Here is a 12,263-nt window from a genome sequence, read left to right on the forward strand (position 1 = left end):
GACATTCTGTAAATGAAATTATTTTCTTACTTTTATTTTCAGACTGTTCATTACTATATTTAGAAATACAAATGATTTCTGTATACTGCTATTATACCATGGAAACTTGATCTCATTTATGAATTCTAAAAGATTTTAGTGGATTCCTTTGGATTTTCTATGTAGATTATATTATTTGTAAATAGAAATAACTTCACTTCTTTCCAGTGGATGATTTGTTTTCTTTTTCTTGCTTAATTGTCCCAGCTCTAAGTTCTAGTACAATAGAGGACAGAACTGGAAAGAACAACATTCCTGCCTTATTCCTAATCTTTGGGGGAAGCACTCTTTTTCACCATTAAATGTTTGTTGTGACTTTTTTTATAGATATCCTTTACCATGTTGAGGAATATACTTTTATTCCTAGTTTGAGTGTTTTAATCATTTTTTTAAGTAATTTAAGTGTTTTTTTCCTGCATTTAATGAGATGATCATGACTTTGATACCAAAATCTGACAGACACTGAACACACACAGAGACAATTACATGCCCATGCATACACATCTTAGCAAAGTCATGCTTTCAAAACAAAATACCATAGATTGAGTGGCTCAAAGGGGAAAATGTATTTCTTACAGTTTGGAAGGCTAGGAAGAACAAAGTGCCACCCAATTCCTTTTGCTGATAAGGACCCTCTTCTTGGCTTACAGATAGCTCCCTTCCTACTGCCTCCTCATTAACAAAAGAGGAGACTAAGCTCTGGCTTATCCATTCTCTCATAAAAACATTAATCCCATCATAAAAGCTTCAATCTCATGACCTTATCTAAACTTAATTACCTTCCAAACTCACCATCTCCAAACATCAAAACATTGAGAATTAGGCTCCAACACATGAATGGTGGACAGAACAGTCCACCAGACACAAGACCCACGAAGTGCAATGGTGCACACCTGTAACCCCAGTGACTAAGGAGGCTGAAGCAGAAGGACTGCAAGTTCAAGACCAGTCTGGGCAATGTAACAATACCCTCTCTTAAAATAAAATAATAAATAGGGTTAGAGATAGCTCAGTAGTTAGAGATAGCTCAGTAGTAGAGCATTCCTGAGTTCAATTCCCAGTACCACAAATTTAAAAAAATTAAAAACACCACAAATGATGTCCCTCATAAAAGTATATTCATAAACCAGTAACAATATACACCAAATAAAATTCAGTATAATACAAAAAGGATAACTTGATCGAATGTGATTTAATCACAGAAATACAAAGCTGGTAAGATTTGAAGTTCACTCAATACAATTCACCATATTAATAATTTTCTAAAAATTTTATTCTCCCTATAGATGCAGAAAAAGCAGGTTACAAAATTTAACACTAATTTATAATAAAAGCTCTCAGTATAAAGAATAAAAGGGAACTTGCTCTACCTGATTGGACATAAAATATTTACAGCCAATGTCATACATATTAGTGTAAACCTAAATAATTTTTCCCTGACTCAAACTAAGAAAGGATGTTCACTCTAATCACTCCTATTTAACACTGCACTGAGATTTAAGTCAATGCAATAAAGAAATAGAAGACATGAATACTGGAAAAGAATATATAAAATTGTCTTTATTTGTGAGTTAACAGGACCATATACATAGCCAAACATGAGGAATTTGAAAGTCAAAAGCATAAATGCATGAATTAGTAAGGTAGTAGGATAAAAGTTCAACATGTAAAAATCAATTCTACTTCTGCATACCAACCACGACAAAGTGTAATTTTTTTTAAAAAAAAAGAGCATTTTCAAAAACCTTCAAAATCGAATCCATATCCTATCCACTTAGGATAAATTTTAAGAAACCAACACACTGAAAACTATAAACACTGCTATGAGAAATTTTAAAATAACTAAATAAATGGAGATATATGATGTTCATGGATTGGAATAGTAGTTTAAAGATTAAAGCTTCCTAAATTGAATTGTAGAATTCAATACAGTGGCAATCAAAATTCTACATTTTGCACAAAAGTATAAGCCAATTCTATAAATGATATGAAAATGGAAAAGACATACTTAAAACAATTTCAAAAAAAAAGAAAGTTAAAGAATTTACACTATGTGATTTCAGGCCTTACTCTAAAATAATATGGTGGCACAAAACACATATAGATCAATATAATACAATCTAGAAAAAGGGCTACAGATATATAATTAGTTGATTTTTAACAAACATTTGTCAAGGTAACTAAAGAAGATAGTTTTTTCAACAAATGGGCCTTGAACGAATAGACATGGAAAAGTATGAACCTTGATCTTTACCCACATACTGTATACAAAAACTAACTCAAAATGAACCAGAGACCTAAGAAAGAGCTTAAACTGTAAAATGCTTAGAACACAAGAGAAAACCCTTACAACCAGGAGTCAAAGATTTGAAGGAAGAAAGGGAGGGAGAGAAAAAAAAAATTTATAAACTGGACTTCAAGTTGAAAACCTCTGCTCATCAAATTGCACCATCAATAAAAGAAAAAAGAAATCTACAGACCAGGGGAAAATATGTCTGACAAGAATTTGTATACAAATATATAAAGAACTCTATAACTAAATGACAAGAAACAACTCATTTTTTCTTTAAATGAACACAAGATTTGATCAAACATTTCACAAAAAATAAAAGAATTGCCAAAAAGTAAATGAAAAGATCACGTACACGGCCCTGGGTTCAACTCAAGCATTTCCTCCTACTAAAAAAAAAAAAAATCAATATCACTGGAAATCAAATAATTAATAACTGCAAATTAAAACAACAAGATATCACTACATACTCAACATAATGTCTGAATTTAAAAGAATTATGTCAAGTACTAGCTAGAATTTTAGCAACTAAAACTTTCAGACATTGCTAGTGAATATGGTATGATCACTTGAAACAGTGGGGCAATTTCTTACAAAGTTAAACATGCATTTACCATATGACAAAGCGTATTTATGTAAAGACTCATACGTGAACACTCAGTAGCATTATTCCTTATAGGCAAAAAATGGAAACACCTCAAATGTCCATCAACAAATAAACTGATAAGCAAATTATGCCACATTTATACAAAGGCACACTATTCTGCAATGGAAATAAACAAGTTATATGTGACACCTGATCAGTCAGTCTCAAAATAAGCATACTGAAAAAATGCACAATGTATAAGTCTGTTTATATAAAACTCTAGAGTAGGAATAACAAATTTATAATGACAAAAATCAGATCAATAGTTGCCTGGAGATGAGGATAAGGAAAGTGGTGACCGTGAAGGAAGAGGAGGGAATTTTTCGAGATGATGGAAATATTCTATACCTTAATTGCAACAATAGTTATATCAGAGTGTACATTTGCCAAAATTCACTGACTGCTGCACTTAAAGTAAATATATTTATTACATGCAAATTACACCAATAAATATCATTTAAAATTTTTTAAGTAGCATGCAGGCATTTGGAAATACCATCATTCTCCAAAGATACCACCAGAAGACAAATGAGGTTTTTACTATAGGTTTAACTTTTATTTAGTAAGTTATTGTATTTTATTCATTCAATCGATTATGCATTAAGTAACAATTATGTCCAGGAATAAGTTTAGTGGTTCAATATTAAATAAATTGGGGAAAATTCCTTGTAGCCATCAAGGTTTCATCATAACAGAAGAAGACTACAAAAAAAGTAAGCTGGAATACACAATGAGTGAATTTGGAGTAGTGATGATAAGAAAAACAAAGAGGTAGGAAGGAGAGGGGCATTTTAAGTAAGATGATCAAGGAAGGTCTCACTAGGGATTTAACATATCAAGAAGAACTAGGGAATAAGCTGAAATGCCATCTAATAGAAAAAGCACTCCAGGCAGAAGCAACAGCAAACTAAATATCCCAAGTCAGTTATTCAAGAAACAACATACTGTTCAGGTGTAGATGGAATGTAGTAAACTAAGAAAATCTAAATAATGAGGTTACGAAGGGGCAATATACAGAGTTTTATAGGCAGGCTTCCACCAAGACTAAATTTACAATGCATAAGAGAGGAAACAACTGAAGTTTTGTTTTGTTTTGTTTGCAGTGCAGGGGATTGAACCCAGGGCCTTGTTTGTGAGGCAAGCACTCTACCAACTGAGGTATATCCCCAGCCCACAACTGAAGTTTTGAATGACAGATTTTACTTCTGTTTCAGTTTTTCTGGTTACTGTACTATATTAGACACAAGCACTAGGTTTCAGGCTGTGAGATGATGAGAGACCAGTCAGGAGGCTACTAAAATAGCCCAAGTAAGAGTGGATTAAACAAGGCAGTTGTGGGAGTGGTAAAAAGTAGTCAGGTTCAAATTCTAGATGTGTTTTGATGAGTCAGCATGAACTACTGACAGGCTGTGGATGAGAAAGAGAGGAAGGGGAGAGAGGAAAGGAAAGGAAAAAGGAAGAGAGAGAAGGAGGGAGGGAAAGGAAAGGAAGGGAAGGGAAGAAATAAAGACCAATAGAGTAGAGGAAGGGGGACCTGGGGAAGAGAGGAAAGGAGGGAAGCGGGTAATACTGGGAACAGAAATGGAGAAAACTGTTATATACTTTTATGAATATGTCAAAATGAACCCCACCCTCGTGTAATTATAATGCACTAAAAAATAAAATTTTAAAAAGAAAGAATCAGTGATGACTCCAAGAGTTTTGGTCTGTGTAACACCGATGGACTTGTTCACTAATTTACACAAGAAAGTGGGAGAGGCCAAAGATGGAAAAATTGGGTTTAAAGGATCGATTTTGTGCATTTCAAGATTTAAACAACTTTAATACTCTTACGAAGCTATCATAAGACAGTTGAATCCGTGTCTGAAGTTCAGTGAAATAAAGATTTTTTTTTTTTGCAAAGTAAATCCCTGGAAATTATGGGTGTGTGTGTGTGTGTATAACTTTAAGGAAATCTTCCATACTTAAATACATCAAGGCTTCAGCACTGAGACTAATGGATTTTTGTGTTTTCTGATTTACATAAATCCATACAAGTCTGCTAGGCACTTCACACCTTTATTTTTACTTTCACATTTGAAGTACAGCAATATGGATAGATAAGGTGTGTATTTAAGATAATAACGTGGAACAGACACATTCCTGGAGCTATAGCTATTTAAAAGTGACACTAGCATCAAGATACTCATTCTTATTCTGGGAAGGCTTTAAAAAACAATCACTTGTTATGAAACTAATTGTACTGCCAAATGCTTCTTAGGTTCATATGTAAAAATCATCTTCTCCTCTACATTTTACTGTTTTAAATCAAGGCAAGTAATAGACTTTGTGATTAGACTTAGAAGTTTGATTTTGATGCTTATAACCATCCAGGCTCTTAAGTGAGTAACATTTCCACCTTAATAATGCACACTATATATCATAAAGAAAGACACACTTTATGCTTTACCGAAGAAATGTACAAACAACATGCAAATATAACAAGCCTACACTGGAATTATAATGTGAGCAAGCATGCTTAACTTGTGGTTGCAACCATTTTCTAAAATTTTTATCTGTCCAGTATGAGTATTACTACTTCCCAATCATCTATTTATTCCTAATTCTATGACTCTTATTTTAGGATAGAATGCCCTTCTTCCCATTTGACATCCTTCTCTTCTTTAAAGATCCAGCCCAAACTTAGCCTTCTCCACACAGCCTACCCAGAACCCCAGTGAAACATACCATACTTTTCACATTCCCACAGTAGTGCCACATAAACATGTAAAGCACCTATGTTATTCTGCCATGGATTACCTTCAGCTGTCTATGGTAAAGCTATTCCGTGAGACAGCAAATGTCTCAGTCATCTTTGCATTCCATGAAATGCCTTAACACAGTACCTTACTGTGTTCTACTCTAAGTGTTCACTAAACCTTTGCTCAACTAAACTAAAATCCTACTAAATTGGGAAACTGATCAAATAGACTGAATTCACTGGGGTATATGCTTTAATTTTAATTAATTTTAAAATTAATTAATTTTAATTTAATTTATCACTTCTTCAAACACATTCTCAAGTACTTTCTCTAAACATTCTATCAATTCAACTTATGATATGCATCATCAGCTTCTATGAAAGCTCACCACCCACCCTTTAAATAAGGATTTTCTACCTAGATATTACTATACTAATATCAAAGGCAACCCAATAGATAATTCTAGAGACCAGATACGGTATCAGAAAACGTATCACATCAAGGTTTTCAAGGAGGCTCCAACATCATTCTATACCAACATGAAGTTATTCATTTTAAAAGCTGTTAAATCTTAAAATTTCCCCATAGTATATGTTGGTTTTTTAGATTACTTTTTTTTATTTCTTAATTTGACAAACAATCTCCAGATAGAAAAGACCTCTACACAAAATCAGTCACTAGCTGTAGGACACTATTTTAATATTTATTCAAAGATATACCACTTAACTCCTAGTAATCCTCATCATGAAATTGAGATAATTCTAGGTTGCAGACAGAACTAGAAGTAACTTATGCAAAGTACCTTATTCAATGTCTGGTTGCAGAGTGTCAATAAACAGTCCATGGTAACAAACCACTCCATTCCACTGATATCTTTACTAGTAGCACCCTATCAATCCAAAAAGACAATTCATCTTTGATCTTATTATCTATCATATTTAGATCTCATTCTCTCTTTTACATTCCACTAATTTCCCAAAATCTGAAATGGCATTACTTTTTTCCATTCAAAAAATTACCTCCCACTCTCCTTAAGGAAAAGCAGCTATAATCAGTCTATGAAGTTAGGGGCAAAGGTGGTAAAAGTATCAACCTAAATCACTACTCTACTAAAACAAACATAGTAATGTATACCTACTATACCCTTACCCTACATTAACTTTTCTTCAAATCTTTCTTGAAATCCATGTAAATCACTGTCTTTCTCATATCTTAAACTGTCATAACTAAATAAATCCTTTGTAAAACATAGTTGATAGAAAAATTCTCAAAATCCTCCTAATCCCAACATTTTGTCATCTCAAAAAAGCAATTCACGAGAGTTTGCCACACAAGACAGTGAGGTTAAAACCAAATATTCTTTTGACTGCTGATACAAACCTAGTTTTAAACACTTGATCATCTTCTTTTCTTGACTATATTTAACAAACCAATTAATGGCTCAAGAACCACTGCAAAGATTTAACACAGATGCTTTTCTGCAACTATGTTCTCAAATCAAATAGCACTACCCATTCTGCTATGAACTACTTCTTAATACTCTTATGAGATGGTTCTCAACTTCAATCTGGACAGGTAAATTAAGAATAACTATAATCCATCAAGTTGTATTTATATACTCTACTGTTACTTCATTTTGAAAAGGATTTATCTAAAAAGAAAAAAGTAACTATAAACTACAGTGTCCCTTGTCCCTTACACAAAACCTCCAAAAACCACAAAGGACATTCAGATTTGAATGAGCTATTAACACTAAATTCACAACTCTTACTAAATATATTTTATCTACAAGGTAAAAAGGTGCTTACTATCTTATTTATATTTGCAATGCTGAGGACCCAAAGCCTCACACATGGTAAGCATTCACTCTACCACTGAACTACATTCCCGGGCCTTGACTGCTGATTTAAAAACACACACATACGCACAGACAACTGGTCTTTCCAAAGTAACTTACATTTGAAAATAACAAATATTTTCAAATAGTAATCACATCAACCTCAAATCCAATCCACTGGGAAGTTAAATTATGCACAATAAATGACAGGGCATTCTGATTCATATCTTGAGTTGTGAGCAGAGGTAGAGCACTCATCTAATATACACAAGGCTCTAGATTTGATCCTATGCACCCCACAGATATACATACACAGATACAAAAAAAAAAAAAAAAAAAAAATCCCTGAGTTTTAAAATTTAAGCCTTGCCTCTTCTTCCAAATTCAAAAGTTTAAGGTATTCCAATGTTACAATAAAACTGCATTTCAGTTACAGGCATTACTTCAATTAAAAAACAGTTTAAAAACCATGAAATCGATTACTCATAAAGTTATCATATGATTTTGATCTCTAATCTGACTTTTAAATTAGACGTGTGTACTTCCACTATCCACCAACCTGCAGATCTTCTTCCTGGCAGGATAGCTATGTTAGTTGTACTGCATTCTGACCAATAACATGTAGTCAGGCAATGGCATACTGACAAATTGAATAGTATATGCTCTGAACAAGGATTTCAAGGTAGAGAAAACTTCTGTTTGTAGATGAGCTGTACAAGTTAAATAAAATGTATATCCTAGGCTGTCAGAGCTTCTGTTGAATACTGACATGAAAAAAAAAAAAATGGTTGACAATTCACTGAGGGGAAAAATGGAATCCAACTTTAGGAGAATCTACCCACTTCATTTCCCAGCTACTTTCAAATCCTCTATTAATGGTATAAATAGATGCATACCAAGAGCAGAGATTCTTTTTTTATTTTGTTTATTTTTTGGTTACTGGGGATTGAACTCAGGGTTACTCTGCCACTGAGTCACAACTGCCACCCTTTTTTCATATTTTATTTAGAGACAGGGTCTCAATGAGTTGCTTAGCACCTCACTGTTGCTGAGGCTGGCTTTGAACTTTTGATCCTCCTGCCTCAGCTTCCCCAGATGCTGGGATTACAGGAATGTGCTACCATGACTGGTCAAAAGCAGAGACTCCTAACCAAACAAAACACCAATTTGACTCAGAGATTACTTTGATGCTCATTTTATGGTTCATAGCTAACAAAAAATACATAAGTTTTTTTCCAATTCATACCTGTTTGCTAAATTATTGTAAGCTAATATAATTATTAGGTCTGAAAAATATTTAGAAATTCAACTATTCTATGCACACTAGTACTCTACATTATGATTTTCTATTTTACTATTGAGTAAAAGAGTCCATACAAAAAAATGTTTTCCAAGAAAATCCAGATAGCTTTTTGCAAACAGACTATTATAAATGTTCCACCTGAGAGCATAGTTTCAAGAATCCCAAGCAAAAACTTCCATGGGAAAAACTTAAATTAATTAATTTAATCCTTAAATTAACCTATTTAGTAAATAGCTGTTATTCTTCACTGAATCTCTTAGAGTCAGAGAACCCAATTCAAAAAGGTAATAACTACATAAGTTTCATGAATAAAGACAAGAATATTTAAAGTTCGATTACCAAGGCAATTATTATATATCATTATGGAATGATAATGCAGTACACATTCCCCAAGAAAAGATCAAATTTACTTGAACCACACCAACCTCTATTACAAATAATTTTTTTCTTTTTTATTTTGTCATAAAGTCCTTGGAATCATAGTAGGGTTTGATGCCATATTGGTGTCACACTCTGCCAGTCATCCACAGAATATGCCAGACTTCTCTTTCAACTTCTTTGTCTACTACTGCATCACTGGACCCAGCAGGCAGCTCACCCAGACAATTTCAGTAACGGATTTTTGGCTCTCTGTGCATAATAGATGACAATTCTTATGAAGTATCCAGTTTGTCTTATAGCTGAGAAATTTGAACCTGCTGCAGATGTCACATCTAAATTCTTGAATGGATTTTTATCATCAATGTCACCTATAAAACAAGACAGTGTCACCAAGAGCATTGTTCTAGAGAACATCTATTTCAGTACTGCTAAGCTTACTGCATCATAACTGATAAGTCATTCATTTCCTAAAACAGTGGCCAGAAAACAAGAGCTCATAGACCGAAATTCAGCTTGGGGCATGTTGTTATACAGCTATGATCTAAAGATGGATTTTATATTATAAAATGGCTGAAAAACATTTTTTTAATACTTTGTGACATATGAAAATAATACAAAATTCAGATTTGAGTTTCCATAAATAAGGCTTTATTGAAACACAGACATGTTCCTTCATTAATGTATTTTTCTTCAGCTGCTTTCATGCAATGGCAGACTTAAGTGCAACAGGAACCATGTGACCCATAAAGCCTTATATATTTACTATCTGGTGTTTTACAGAAACAGTTTGCAACCCCAGTCTAGAGAATTTTTTGGTGAGCAGGTAATATGCTACCCAGGGTCTGCTGTATAAATAATCTGAGTGGAAATACTGTAATGACCCAAATGTTCCCCTGCCTTAATTCCCATCCAATTAACATACATTTGTTGGGTCAACCCTGTCTCTCCAATGCTGACACCTATAAGTCACTTTCTGTCTCCTTTGGCTCAGTTTTGCCTCAATCTAAGGGATTAATATTGACAGGGCGGGAAGAGGCAAGGAGATCAACACAGGTCAAATTGCAGTTCTCTAACTTTAGCCTTTTCCACTTCTCCAGGCTCTCCTGGTTCTGGATTTCTGCTGCACATCGACCACTCTCCATATCAGTAGAAGGTTTCCTCTACTGGCCACAAGTCTTCTATCTTTCCAGCCAGCGACCTCAAGACAATGAGTTGAGTAACATTTTTCAACTGAACTGTGCTAACCAATTGTCAGTCCTGTCCCTGCTCTAACGACCACCCTAGAATATGGATTTTTTGGGGGGGACCCCTATACAGCCTACACATATCAACATACCTCTGTCCTCCATTACTCCTTCTGATTATCATTGTCCCTGGAACTCATCACTCATGTTCTTTTCACCTTCAAACCTCTGGCCTAAGATAAGTTCGATTTTCCCAATTGGCTTGTCATTCTATTGCTTGAGCTCCATTAAAATAATAAGAACACAACAAAGCAAACTCCCTACACACTGCTGAATTTCCCAACCTAGGAATATCCAACTTAAAATACCTCTTTTTTTTTTCAAGTATCTGTCCCAACATGGAACAGCCTCCAGAACATCCCTTCTCTTCCCCGCCCCCCCCCCCCGCCCCCACTATTGCTAGCTGGCCCAAAGTTTCTAAATTTGCATCATCTGAGAGTGTTATCTACCACCTTCCAATCACCTAAGATGCCCAAGTTAGAGTGCCTTTTCAGAGTAACTTCAGAATACCTCTCATGCTATTAATAAAGCTTTAACAATCCTCTTTCTACTGTGAGGGCAAAGGGGGATGTCCTGCTATTGCTGGACTGAAATGAAGATACATGTCTGGCTAGATTTTGAGGTGTAAAAATGTAATTCCCCACAGAAAAATGTTAATAGTCCATAATGAGGCTGAACTGTCCATACTATACTATTATTACGAACTCATCTGTAGTTCATACTATATATGGTTTTCTTGCAAATAACTAATTTAGATACGCATTGTGGACTGATCATACCGGAAAATAGCTATGAAATGTCAGAACACATAAGCCTGGTATATGGACTTCTAAGAAAATGGCAGGTTGTCTTCAGCAAAGTGAGTCACTACAACCCTGATATATCATGCCATGGTGAAAAGTTCCAAAAATAGCATATATACCTTATTAGCAAAAGAGTGGTATCAAGCATGAAATGACTAACTGGTATTACTGGTAACCATATCTCAATTCTGAATATAATCCTATAGGTAGTACCAATCTTTTATTTCGGGGGCGGGGGGTGGAGGTTACTAGGGATTGAACTCAGAGGCACTCAATCACTAACCCACATCCCCAGCCCTATTTTATATTTTATTTAAGAGGCAGAGTCTTACTGAGTCGCTTAGCACCTCGCTTTTGCTGAAGCTGGCTTTGAACTCATGATCCTCCTGCCTCAGCCTTCTGAGCAGTTAGGGGTAGTGTCAATCTTAAAAATAAAAATCTTAGCCAAGTGTGGTGGCACATGCCCTAATTCCAGTAGCTCGGGAGGCTGAGGCAGGACAAGTCCGAAGACAATCTCAGCAACTTAGCAAGGTCCTGAGCAACTTAGTGATACTATGTCTCAAAATAAAAAATAAAAAGGACTGGGAATGTGGTTCAGTGAATAAGTGCCCCTGTGTTCGTTTCTGGTACCAAAGAAATTTAAAAAGCAAAAATCTTTTTTAAAAACACACAGAGTCATACTGCCCATATTCAAAAAAGACTAAATACTTAAAACTGTACTCATTTGAGCCTAGTCTCCTTTCCTTAAAGAAACAGTTCCCAAACTTCTTAGAGTCAGAATTCCTTTGTGTTCTTAAAAATTACTGAGTACACCCAAGAGCTTTGTTTATATGGGTGCTAATTATCAATATTTATGGGTGCTAATTATCAATATTTACCATATTAGAAATTAGATGGGAAATTCTTAGGTGTTTAATTTTTAAACTTTTATCTTATACAGAAACAATTAAGACAATTTCACATTTTATGAAAAAAATGT

General features: G+C 34.4%; 1 protein-coding gene across 15 annotated transcripts in view; it reads right to left on the reverse strand.

The window, feature by feature from the left end:
- GTDC1 (glycosyltransferase like domain containing 1) overlaps nt 1–12,263 on the reverse strand; it is a 536,746-nt gene that overhangs the window by 514,370 nt on the left and 10,113 nt on the right. The window contains exon 3 of one of the 15 annotated variants that reach the window (XM_079135662.1): nt 9,282–9,605. The exons of the other annotated variants lie outside the window; for them this stretch is intronic. The gene's annotated coding sequence lies outside the window, so the exon portion shown is untranslated. The remainder of the gene's footprint in view (nt 1–9,281; nt 9,606–12,263) is intronic. 15 annotated transcript variants of the gene reach the window in all.

Source organism: Sciurus vulgaris (assembly GCF_902686455.1).
Source record: "Sciurus vulgaris genome assembly, chromosome: 3".
In the NCBI taxonomy this organism is placed as follows: Eukaryota; Metazoa; Chordata; class Mammalia; order Rodentia; family Sciuridae; genus Sciurus; species Sciurus vulgaris.